We start from the raw sequence: 14,151 nt of genomic DNA on the forward strand, positions 1-14,151 counted from the left end.
GTAGAGATTGTGAGTAGGCACAGTGTGCTGATGGTGGAGGGAATAAGTGTTTAAGATGATGGAAGGAATGCAGAAAACAAGTTCCTTTGTCCTGGATAATGTTCAACTTCTTGACTGTTGGCGCTGCATTTATACAGCAGTTGGAAAGTGCTCCACCAACCTCCTGAATTGTTTCTTGAAGATAGTGGACAGAAAGAAGTTTAGTTAGTGTAGAATACAAACTTGTGAATCAGGAGCACTACTAGGCATTCAGCCCCTCAACATGGAGATAGTGATGACTGCAGGAAAAACACAGCAGGTCAAGCAGCATCAGAGGAGCAGGGGAGTCGACAGCCCAGTCCTGATAAATGGTTCCGACCTGAAACACCGACTCTCCTGCTCCTCTGATGCTGCTGGACCTGCTGTGAAGTTTTCCAGCTCCACACTTTATCGATTCAGCCCCTCAAGCCCACTCCATCGTTCAATGAAATGATCAGTGATCTGATTGTGGCCTCAACTCCAATATTTCGACTTACTTCTAATAACGTTTGACTTCCCTCTTGTTCAATAATTTATCTACCTCTGTCTAAAAGGTACACAATGCATCTGTTTCCACTGCTCTCTGGGGAAGAGAGTTCCAAAGATTCATGATCTTCGAAGAGAAAAAAAACTCCTCCATTTTAAATGGAAGTTCCCTTATTTTTAAGCTGTAGTTCTACATATTCATAACAATTAAAATAAAAGGGGAAACATTTCTTTCAGTATTCAATTTGCCAAATCCTCTCAATATCTTAAATGTCCCAATAAAATCATCTTTTATTTTTCTAAACTCCAATGAATCCAGACCCAGCCTGTCCAAACATTCTTTATAAGATAATTGCTGCCAAAACCAAGCCTATGTATCAGTCCAGTGAACCTTTTCTGAACTGCCATTAACATACTGATCTCATTTGATAAATAAGATGACTTAAATTGTGCACAGCACTCCAAATGGGCCTCACCAGTGTTCTATACAACTGCAGTAGAACACCCCAATTTTAAGTTACATTCCCTTCCAATTAATTCCCAGCTTTTAATCTGTTTTTGTAAGTCATAATATTTTGATGTTGAAGGTGACCTTTTAATGCATTAATCAATTATGTTTAACAGTTTTTCACAGAATTCTTATAATTGTTGCAGTATAGGCAGAAGTAGCCTAAGTTATTACTATCCTTAGTTGCTCAGAAATAAATTGAAATAAGATTTCAAAAAAACAGTGCAAACCTAATGAAAAATAATGTATAATTTTGTACTATGGTGACATAATGTTATTTCAGAATCAATTCCAGAAATGACAAATTTCAGAATGCCCCTATAAAAATAAACAAGACTCAAACTTTGTGTATTTATTAAAGTAAATAGTTTTATTATTATTTTTCTGCTAATGTTTTCATCAGAGTGTTAACTGATTTAATGAAAGTCCCAGAACATACCTGTAGTTTGATTAATCATTGTTGTTAGTTTCTTAACAAGCTTGACATAATGTATTTTCTGTCTGATTAACATGCTGACCAGCTGTTTCACAACACAATCTGGGTCTGAGATTAAAGTTTCCATAGTTATTCCATTTGCTGCCAATACTTAACAGAAAACAAGCCTAATCTTCTCCCCTAGAAAGTTTATTTTGAAGTATGTACCTATCTTCCTCAGTAGATTTGAAACCCTATTATTTTCCAGAGATTAAAATAATAATTACTTGATCTACACTAAAATATTATTTCCTTATTTCAAGAAAGAATAGAAATAAAACATACTTCAACACCACATGGTTTCTTCCTGATTTCTTTCTCTGAGAGTGTTTTAGAATCATACTGCATGGAAACAGACCCTTCGTCCAGCCAGTTTGTGCTGAACATAACCCCAAACTAAACTAGTCCCACCTGCCTGCTCCTGGTCGATGACCCTCCAAACCTTTCTTATTCATGTATCTATCCAAATGTCTTTTAAACATTGTAATTGTACCTACCTTCACCACTTCCTCAGGAAGTTCATTCCACAGCCAACCACCCTTTGTTTTAAATAATTGCCTCTTATGTCTTTTTTTAAAATGTCTCTCCTCTCGCCTAAAAAATATGCACCCTAGTTTTGAAATTCCCTTTCCTGGAGAAAGGACAACTACCATTAACTCTATCGATCCCACTCATTATTTTGTAAACTTCTATCAGATCGCCTCTCAACCTTATGCTCCAATGAAAAAGTCCCAGTCTATCCAGTCTTTCTTTGTAACGCAAGCCTTCCATATGTGGGAACATCTTGGTAAATCTCTTCTGAGCCCTCTCCAGCAATAATATCCTTCCTATAACTGGGTGACACAGTATTCCAGAAGTGGTCTCACCAATATCCTATACAATCTCAACATGTTTTCCCAACTCCTATACTCAAAGGACTGAGCAATGAAAGCAAGCAAGCCAAACCCTTTTGTACCACGCTGTCTATATGTGACACAAACTTCACCGCTAGGACCCTCTGTTCAACAACACTACCCAAAGTCCTATCATAAGCCCTACCCTTGTTTGCTGTACTAAAAGGCAATACATTTTGAACTTCATCTGCCATTTTCAGCTGATTGATCTATTTGATCAAGGTCCCTTTGTAATCTTAGAAAACCTTCTTCACTGTCTACAGTGCCAACAATTTTGGTGTTGTCCACAAACTTACTAACCATACCTTCTATATTCTCATTCAAATCACTTCTTCTATAAATGACAAACAAACGAGGACCCAGAACCGATCCCTGTGGAACAGGGTTGGTCACAGGCCTCCAGTCCGAAAAGCAACCCTCCACCGTTTCTTTCTGTCTCTTGCCATTAAGCCAGATTCATGCCGATAAATGGACATAAACTGGAATAGAAATGAAGTGATTTAATTAAAATGAGGCTGTGCTCAGTTTCTCAAAACTCATCTTTCATGTGAATCTCCAGCAGGAGAATTAGGGATGAAAGTGTATCCAATTAGCACCAGCAACCTTTAGATACTTCACCAAGTGGCCGTTCTAATGAGAGTCTTAGTTGTGAAACTGCTCTAAACCATGCATTCAGGAACAAGATTGATTTTCTTCTTTATAGGCAGGAATGCTGAATGCACCTGTCTGCCAACACTATCCTTGTGCAATCAAGTAACATGGTTTAGTGCGGGGGAGATCGTGCCTTACCAACCTGATAGAGTTCTTCGAGGAAGTGACCAAGTTGTTAGATGAAGGAAGGGCTGCTGATGTCATATACATGGACTTTAGTAAGGCATTTGATAAGGTTCCCCATGGTAGACTAATGGAGAAAGTGAACTCACATGGTGTGCAAGGTGTTCTAGCTAGGTGGATAAAGAACTGGTTGAGCAACAACAGCCAGAGAGTAGTAGTTGAAGGGGGTTTCTCGAAATGGAGAAAGGTGACCAGTGATGTTCCACAGGGGTCAGTATTGGGGCCACTGTTGTTTGTAATATACATAAATGATCTAGAAGAGGGCACTGTTGGTATGATCAGCAAGTTTGCAGATGACACAAAGATTGGTGGAGTGGCAGAAAGCACAAGGGACTGTCAGAGAATACAGGAGGATATACATAGACTGGAGAGTTGGGCGGAAAAGTGGCAGATGGCTTTCAATCCAGACAAATGTGAGGTGATGCATTTGGGCAAGTCTAATTCTAGAGCGAATTATACAATGAATGGAAGAGCCTTGGGAAAAGTTGATGGGCAGAGAGATCTGGGAATGCAGGTCCATTGTACCCTGAAGGTTGTTGTACAGGTGGAGAGAGTGGTCAAGGAGGCATATAGTATGCTTGCCTTCATCGGACGGGGTATTGAATGTAAGGGCTTGCAAGTCATGTTAAATTGTACAAGACATTGGTTTGGCCGCATTTAGAATGCTGTGTACAGTTCTGGGCGCCGCATTACCAAAAGGACGTGGATGCTTTGGAGAGGGTGCAGAGAAGGTTTGCAAAGATGTTACCTGGCATGGAAGGTGCTAGTTCTGAAGACAGGTTGAGTAGGTTAGGTTTATTTTTACTAGAAAAAAGGAGATTGAGGGGGACCTGATTTGAGGTTTACAAAATCATAAAGGGTATAGACAGGGTGGATAGAGACAAGCTTTTTTCCCAGGGTGAAGGATTCAATAATGAGAGGTCATGCTTTCAAAGTGAGAGGTGGAAAGTTTAAGGGGGATACACATGGCAAGTACTTCACACAGAGGGTGGTGGGTGTTTGGAACGCGTTGCCAGCAGAGGTGGTAGAGGCAGGCACAGTATAGAGTCATAGAGATGTACAGCATGGAAACAGACTCTTCGGTCCAACCTGCCCATGCCGACCAGATATCCCAACCCAATCTAGTCCCACCTGCCAGCACCCGGCCCATATCCCTCCAAATCCTTCCTATTCATATACCCATCCAAATGCCTCTTAAATGTTGCAATTGTACCAGCCTCCACCACATCCTCTGACAGCTTATTCAATACACCTACCACCCTCTGCGTGAAAACGTTGCCCCTTAGGTCTCTTTTATATCTTTCCCCTCTCACCCTAAACCTATGCCCTCTAGTTCTGGACTTCCTGACCCCAGGGAAAAGACTTTGTCTATTTATCCGATCCATAGATTCATTTAAGATGCGTTTGGACAAATGCATGAGTAGGTGGGGAGCAGAGGGATACAGATGCTTAGGAATTGACCGACAGGTTTAGACATTACGTTTGGATCGGCTCAGGCTTGGAGGGCCGAAGGGCCTGTTCCTGGCTGTAAATTTTCTTTGTTCTTTGTTCTAACTCATGAAATGGTCTGAAAGTAGAACTTTTTCTGATATATATAACTCAACATTATTTTATACATTTATTATACTAGGTATCAGGGAAATTCTGAAACATTAGAACATAAAACAGTACAACACACCCCTCAGTTTACTGCCTTCCATGTCCTTGTCCAGCAGTTGCTTAAATATCCCTAATGTCTCTGACTCTACTACCACTGTTGACAGTGAATTCCACACACCCATCTGCGAAAAGAACCTGCCTCTGACATCTCCCCTACACCTTCCTCCAATCACCTTAAATATATGAACTCTCATGACAGTCATTTCTGCCCTGGGGAAAAGTCTCTGGCTATCTACTCTATCTATGCCTCTCATTACCTTGTACACCTCTATAAAGTCACCTCTCTTCCTTCTTCTCCCCAGTGTGAAAAGCCCGAGCTCACTCAACCTCTCTTCATAAGACAAGCCCTCCAATCCAGGAAGCATCCTGGTAAATCTCCTCTGCACCCTCTCTAAAGCATTGCAGTTTAATATTCATTCAAATATGTTTTTCCTGTTTGTCTTGAAATTCTACACTATTATACAAATTAGAAAGCAAAACAGCACATTCAGCTAGAAGTAAGCAGACAGCTTGCAAATAAAGTATAGTAGTGCTCAGGTGGCAAGAGACAATTGCCAACTGTATGTATCAGCACTGCATGTGTGAAGATTCAAATAATGATTGAATATTGAATGAGCGGTTTGGGATTTTATTTCAAATTCCCACCTACCGCATGACAATTGGGTTGAATAGTTTATGTGGAAGACCGCTGGGATTTTAATCAAACATTTGTGAGTTTGAATACTGCATTCCCATTTATAGTTTTTGGGAACTGGATTTAGGAGCTAGGTCTTGTTCCATATTGCCATAGTCTTTGCTCAAAGCATGAAAATTGACATTGGAGCAGGGCAGGTCCTTAAGAAATAAATAACATTGGAAAGGTAAATACACATTTTATTATGATACAATAGTTTTATGAAGGTGTGTTATTTGAAATGTTAATTTATAATATTGGCTGGATGTTTTTATTGCACCTTTTGAAACAAACACTTTTCAAGCAAAGGACACTGGGTACAGCAACAAAAATCTTGTATTGCACAGAAAGGAAGGTAAAAACAATGACTGCAGATGCTGGATACCAGATTCTGGATTAGTGATGCTGGAAGAGCACAGCCCAGCACCACTAATACAGAAAGGAAGGTGCTTGCCTGGAGTCAGAGTCAAAAACAATTGCAGAGAGGGGTATGATGTTTCAGTTTGTAGGAAGAAAATATATTGTTTTAAATACAGACAGTAAGAGATAAATTGTCACAGGCAATGGCCTCTGCATCCGCATATATATATATATATATATATATATATATATATAAACACACACACACACACACACACATTCCTGAAGAAGGACTTATGCCCAAAACGTCGATTCTCTTGTTCCCTGGATGCTGCCTGACCTGCTGCGCTGTTCCAGCAACACATTTTCAGCTCTGATCTCCAGCATCTGCAGACCTCACTTTCTCCACACACACACACACACACACGTACAAACACACACACACACAAAGACTGATTCTACACCACTGTCTCCAGGTTTTAAAAAAAAAGAACCAGGCTTAACTGATCCAGGAAAGTACTCCAGCGCAAATGGATTGTGTAGAAAATGACTGTCCACAGACTAGAGATTCAGACAATTTTTTTGTTCTATCTCTGAATTTAGCTTTTACTTGGCTAAGGTGCTTATGAAATAACACACTGCAAAGTTATTTTTCAAGCTTGTCGGAAATGTGCACATGCATGCTTTCATTCTTACTTTTCAACAAAGGTAATTGGATATATTTACATATTAATCCCATTGTTAATCATTTCTTTTTATGGGACATGGCTGGTTAGCATTTGTTAACAGTCCCTATTTACCCTTGAGAAAGTGGTGATGAGCTACCTCTTGAACACAGCAGTCCACATGTTGTAGATAGACTCACAAAGCCATCAAAGAGGGAAATCTGGGATTTTGATCCAGTGATCCTGAATGAACAGCAATATATTTCCAAGACAGGATAGTCAGTACCTTGGAAGGAACTTTCACGTGGTCATGTCCCATGTATCTGTTGCCCTTGCTCCCTAGATGGAAGTGATCCTGGGTTTGGAAGGAGCTATCTGAGGATCTTTGGTGAATTTCTGCAGTGCATCTTGCAGATAGTACATACTGTTGCTATTGGGAATTTGTGGTGGAGGAAGTGGATGCCTATGGATGTGATGCCTAAAGTGTGCTGCTTTGTCCTGGATGGTGTCAAGCTTCTTGTGTGTTGTTGGAGTTACACCCATCCAGGCAAGTGGACAGTATTCCATGACACTCCTGACTTGTAGCTTGTAGATGATAGACAGGCTTTGGGGAATCAGGAGATGAGTTACTTGCTGCAGTATTCCTCACCTCTGACCTGCTCTTGTAGACACTGAGTTTATGTGGTGACTCCAGTTGAGTTTCAGGTCAATGGAGACCCCCGGGATGTTGATAGTTTTGGATTCAGTGATGGTAACATGATTGAATATCAAGGGACGGGTGGTTAGATTGTCTCTAATTGGAGATGGTCATTGCCTGGCATTTGTGTGACGCAAATGTTACTTACCACTTGTCAGCCCAATTCCAGATATTGTCCAAATCTTGTTGCAGTTGAAGTATCTGAGGAGTCATGAATAATGCTGAGTATTGTGCAATCATCAGCCAACATGCTCACATCTGACCTTATAATGGAGCGAAGGTCATTGATGAAGCAGCTGAAGATGGTTACGCCTTGGACACTACCCTGATAGACTCCTGCAGAAATGTTCTGCAGCCGAGATGACTGACCTCCAACAAGCAAACCACCTTCCTATGTACCAGGTATGATACCAACTACAGGTGAGTTTGTACCCTGATACCCATTGACTCCAGTTTTGCTAAGGGTCCTTGATGTCCACACTTGCTCGAATGTGGCCTTGATGTCAAGGACTGTCACTCGCACCTCACCTCTGCAATTCAACTCTTTTGTCCATGTTTGAAACAAGGCTGTCATGAGATCAAGAGCTGATTGTTCACAGCAGAATCCAAACTGTACTTCATTGTGCAGGTTATTGCTGAGCAGGTGCTGGTAATAGCAATGTTGATGACACCTTCCATCACTTTTCTGACAATTGAGAGTAGACTGATGGGGTCTGCAATCTTTGCGACTTTGCTTCAATATGTTTTTTTTTGCAATAAGCCAGTTCTTTACCTATTAATTTAAGAAACCTGGCTGAATTGTTTTTGATAGTTGACAATACCATCTTCCTTTCTACTTTATTGTGACCAACAGAGAAGTGGGAAAGGAAACAAATTAGTCTTCCAATTGGATTATATCAATGTCCATAAACCACCTCAATCACATGGTTTAGAAAATAGACAGTTGTTTTGATTTTCAAATATTGAAAGAAATGTAAGTAACTGAAGCTTTCCAAAGCAAGTTTTGGCTATACTGTTATTCCAAAACTGAATTTATTGGTTAGTTTTCCAATTTTTGTCAAAAACAAAACAAAACAAAATTATTTAATAAGTGTTTAAAAGTTCACCAGTCAGTAAACTTGCAAAACTATTTTTTTGATGAAATGTAATGGTGAAACCAAGGCATTTTGGGTTGGGATGTCAGTACCAGGGTTAAATGCAGCCACGGGCTCTCTACTATCTTGGGAGCATTCACACAACGTTGATATTGGTGGATTTACCAATTAGTGGTCAGAGGAGAAAAGACATGCACTCTAAACTGGGAGGGACACTGGGAGCTTTCAGCATTAAAGGAGCTCCAGTTTACAGACACAGGGAATCAAGGAAGAACGTGATTCCATTTTGAGGCATTGTCTCATTTGAGACAATCGAAACCACATTTGTGAAAGGGGAACTCCTCTATTGGCTGTAGCCTGTGGCTACAGCTGTAACAAAGTATACAAGCAATGCCCAAGTGATCCCCTGGAACACAAGCCACTCCACTGCCCTGATGTGCCTCAGAGAAGTAATCTCTAGACAACTGCCATATCAGGGATGAAAGCAGGAGGCACATACAGATCGGAAAGCAGGAGGCACATACAGATCCAATCAGTCTTTGACCATGGCTTTGTTGGTCAGTCAATTACTTGGTAATCTGTCCACCCCTGAGAATTAATAACCATTCCGCACCCAATCCAGCCTTTTCCAAACAGACTGGGATGATGCGCGCGGTGGCATAAAATTACACACTCACCCAACACTCCCCTCACATTGCACTTTGAAAATCCTGCCCCAGATATTGCAAGTTTCAAACACAATAATTCATAGACTAGCCCAACCGAGAAGGTGAGTCATTCTATTTGTGTTCTCTCACTGAAAAGATTTGACAGTCATTTTGTTTCATAAACAAGTTGTTCCTTAATAAATTTTACCAATGTTTTTGGAAACCTATTCTATTTGTTGACCACCTTTTTCTGTAAGCTTTCTAGGATTTTCAGTTTCTTCATTTCCATTTCCCTTGGAACTCAACTTTGAAACTGGGACAATTCTTTTGGTTCTTGTCTGCATTTTCACCTATAATTATCTAAGCCCCTATCCTACACTAACCAGAATGGGATGCAGTACTCATGCTGAGATCTCTTAGGTAAATGCAGTTTCATTATATCTTACTTTGATTTGACATCTGCTGTTCTGGCCAATAACTTTGCATTCTGTTAGTTTTATTGCTTGTTGGTGTGCATTGGTTGAACGTGTTGAAGATTGAGTTACTAATACTTTGAAGTAACCTTAACATCATCATAGCTAGCTCAAGACCATTCATGGGGCTTATGGCCAATGTTTTCCCAATACATAAGCAACTGAGCAATGGCAACAAATTTGAGAAAAAAGTGCTGAGAGTGAAAGAAATTTGTTCTTGACGTTGAAAGAGAAGACTTCAGATTTTCCCCTTCAGGCTTCAAAAGCTGGATGAGATGTTAAGTGGCAAGCGCTTTTTTTCGCGCATTTGTATTTCATCATTAGATAATCTCAGCTCACACACATTCAGTTTCTGATTCTTCCTGGCACTGATGAGGAACTAGATGGTGCCTATTCCGAACTTTAAAATGAGAGTGGTTACCTGCAGAAGCAGCTCGCCAGTTGCTTCTCTGGACATCCATGTCTATTTATCAACATCTCATGGAACATTCCATGGGCAATGACTGCTTACAACTTTCTCCCACCAAAGTTGGTATCGGCAAACTGCCAGTTTCACCAAGTCATCAAGGCTGATCTCAGACCCACTCGGAATCCACTTCATGATGTTTTGCACACAGACACATGCTGCCATCTCATTATTTTTCATAAGATTCATCATATAGCTTGTATCTTCATTTTTTTTAGTGCTAATTCAGTTTGTGCTCACTTGGAGGCTGCCAGCCTTCATGGATGCTTAGCTTTTTAGTCAGAGGGAAGGGTGGCTTAGTTGGAGGCTGAGGTGGATGAGAACCATTGAGTGGAGAAGCTGCATGAATAGCAAGAGCCCCTTGGTGGAAGCTGTGTGCAGTGACAGAGTTAAAGTGAGAGTGAAATAGTAGAGAGAAAATCTTGGCACTTACCTTTGCAGAGCATGAACGATCATCATCCTTCTTGAGGTGGTACTGTGCATTCCATGAAACTGTACAGATCTGGGCTGCTACCTCAGTCCATGCTGGCTGGGTCTGTTGTCATGGTCTTTGTTGTTGGTCCACAGGAAAGAGCATGGCTTTCCTCTGTATTACCCGTTCATCAGCATTTCCAGGACCCTCTCTGCAAAGCAGAGTGTCAGCTCCAGTGAAAAATGTTGCAGCCACAGACAATGAAGATCAGTTCCTAGCTTGCAGCATTTGAAATGGTGCACAGCTGGGGTTTGAGTATGGTATCCACAGTACGTGGGGCACAGGACCCTAGCAATGCCAAGTGTTTCCACCTCTGCTGATCACATGACTGAATGAGACGGGCACCATGGAGCTCAACTGTATAATTCATGAGATGAGTCGCAGAAATTGCTCATGAAAAATTGTTATGGACTATGAAGAGGAAACCCCCCCCCCCCCCCCCTAACATGTAACTTGGCAAAAATAATGGGGCAATTTAGCTGTATTTAGTCTCTGATTAGTTTCTTTTCCTATGCATAGTACTTTACAGGGTTCAGTTAGCTCAGTGGGCTGGAGAGCTGGTTTGCAATGCAAAATGACATCAACAACAGCAGGGGTTCAATTGCTGCATGCGCTGAGGTTAGCCATGAAGGTGCCACCTACTTAACCTCTCCCTTTGCCTGAGGTGTGGCAACCCTCAGGTAAGACTACCACTGATTATCTCTAATGAAAGAATAGCCTTCTGGGACTATGTGGACTTTACATCTGTCTGCATTGGTTAACCTACATTTACTATGATCCTTCATATTGTGCCTTACACAGTCCTCGTAGAGCTATACTTATTGATAATTTACATGACACATTGAAGCTGTATCAACTTGCCTTTCTCAAAACTCTGTGTTTCCTGTCCTCCATAACATTGCTCACCTAAGGAGGTGGAGGGAGTGACAATATGAGTCAGACAATTTCACAGCATGTTACAACAAGGACTACAATTGTTTTCAATATCAACACAGTCATCAGCAGCCCAGAGAGAAGTGTTTGAGGAAGGAGAACTTAAAATCTATTGGGCCTGCTATCAGAAGAGAATACATCGATTTTTGTGGCAACATTCAAGTTGACAATCAGCAGCCTATAGCATCTATCAGAAATTGCCACTAATATCTTAAAGAATACTGGAGTTCTGCTTGAGGGATTCTATTTTTCAAAAGCAAAGTGCCCTGGAGTGAGTGACATCATCAGCGCTATTTTCATGGAAGCCCCAAAACAGGACAAGCCTGATACAAAATGATCTCACAAGGGCATTGATCATCCAGCTGGCATTTGTTCCAATTGATCATTTGGAAAGAATATTCTTGGCGGCATTCACACAGATACGATACACATGACAAACAGTTTCACGCAGATTTTGGATCGTCCAGCTGAAAGGTCCAACTTTGTTTGGGCCTGGGATGCATCACATGATATTATGAACTTTCCAGGACTTTATACTAGTTCCTCCTTTGGTTCTCAAAAAGGACTGAGTTGCTAAAAATCAATCCCTTTAGAAGCTTGGCTAGATTGGGGCCTGGCTAGATTGGGGCCTGGCCAGATTCCTGCCTACCCACAATAGTCTGTAATATCATATCTACCTCTGCCTTAAAAATATTCAATGACCTCACGACACCACTCTCTGGGAAAGCAAATTCCATAGACTTTACTCATCTCCAATCTAAATGGGAGACCCTTTATTTTTTGAACTGATTCCAGCTTGTTTAACAAGAGGAAACATCCATTCTGCCAAGTCCCGCAGGATCTAAAATGTCTCAATAAGATCGCTTTCTTTTCAACTCCAATGGCTACAAGCCCGAGCTGTCTAACCTTTCCTCAAAAGGTAACCATCTCATCTCAGGATTCAGTCGAGTGAACATTCTCTGCACCGCTTCTTATGCAATTATGTGCTTACTTAAATAAGGTGACCAAAACGGGACTTGGTACTTGAGAATATAGTTTCACCATGCCCTGTTCAACTGTGGCAAAACTTCCCTACTTATATGTTCCATTCTGCTTGCAATAAATAACATTCCATTTGTATTCCTAGTCACTTGCTGTACCTTCATGCTAATGTTTTATGGTTCGTATACCAGAACACCCAGGTCACTCTATACCTCAAAACTTTGCAATCGCTCTATTTAAATAATATGCTCCTTTTCTAATTTACTTGCCCTAGGGAACAAGTTCACATTTTCCCACATTATACTTCATCTGTTAACCTTTTATCTTTCAGATTCCTCATGTTCTCTTCATAACTAACCCAAACCTTTATACCCTTCTTTGGGCCATCAACAAATTTGTAAACCAGACATTTGGTCCTTCATCTAAATCACTGTTATAGATTGTAAATAGTTGAAGCCCTTATTTGATCGCACATATATCACTCCACTCCACCTCTAGCCAAAATTGATCCATATATGTCTACTATGTTTACTATCAGCTAATCAATCCTCTATTAACCCTAATATATTAACAACTACATTATTAGTTCTTAATTTGTTTCGCAACCTTTAATATAGCACCTTGTCAAATATCTTCCAGAAATTCAAATACAGCACATCATATGGTCCTCCTTTGACGTGTTGCTTGTCACTATCTGAAAAAATTCTATTAAATTAGTCAGGCATGACTTTCCTTTCATAAAATCATATCGACTCTGCTTGAATGTGTTGGCTTTACCAAAGCGCTCTGCTTTAATCTCTTCAATAATAGATTCAGCATCTTATCTCTGACAGATTTTAAGTTAACTGATCTGTAATTTCCTGCTTTCTAACTCACTTCTTGTTTGTATAGAAGGAGTTACATTTGCTATTTTACATTCTCATGAGACCTTTCCGATTAGAATGTTAACATTGATGTAACTATTATCTCAGCAGCCAATTCTTTTAATATGCTAGAGTAAAGTCCGATTAGAAACTGGAGACTTGCCAGCTTTTAGTACTAATAGTTTTTTTAAAGTACACATTCCCTTGCGAATGTAATTGTTCTAAATTCCTCTCTTTCACTTCTTGAATTACAAGTATATATGGGATGTTATTTGTATCCTCTGCAATGGAAACATGCAAAATGTTTGTTTAATACATTTGCCACTTCCTGGTTCACCATTAATTCCCAGACTCACTCAAGAGTAGCACGACTCGCTTTGCTTTTCTTTCTTGTCAAGATGAGTATAACCTTTGTACATTTAAAAGATCTCTGTGGAAATTTTTAAACAATGTATGTGTCAACAAAACAAGGCAGAAGATTTTAATATTTTGGGGAGGGCAGTGATTGAAATATGAACTGTTACGTTGAGTCTTATTTCAGTAAGATGTATTAATTAAATTGAACTTATGACACAAACACAGGCGATTGGACCCAACCAGTATACGTCTATGGTTATGTTAGATTTGAGCCATTTTCTTGCTTTTCCTGGTGCATTGGTAAGAAAGAACTTAGATATTGGTGAGAAAAAGAACAACTTGCCAAAGCATTTCATCTCCCAAAAAGCATTTGGTAATGTACCAGACATTAGGCTACTCTATAAAATAACAGTCCACGGTGCTGGAGGTAGTGTATCAACATGGATGGGCTAACATGGATAGCAGAGAATTGGCTAACTGATAGCCAATTGGGACAAGCAGGGCACATTCAGGACAACAGCCAGTAACTAGTGGTGTGTCACAGGGATCAGTGCTGGGACCACAATTATTCATAAGTTATATTAATGATTTGGGTGA

Source organism: Chiloscyllium plagiosum, unplaced genomic scaffold (genome assembly GCF_037043375.1).
Source record: "Chiloscyllium plagiosum isolate Xiang-an unplaced genomic scaffold, Cpla_swu_hap1 HiC_scaffold_6, whole genome shotgun sequence".
NCBI lineage: Eukaryota > Metazoa > Chordata > Chondrichthyes > Orectolobiformes > Hemiscylliidae > Chiloscyllium > Chiloscyllium plagiosum.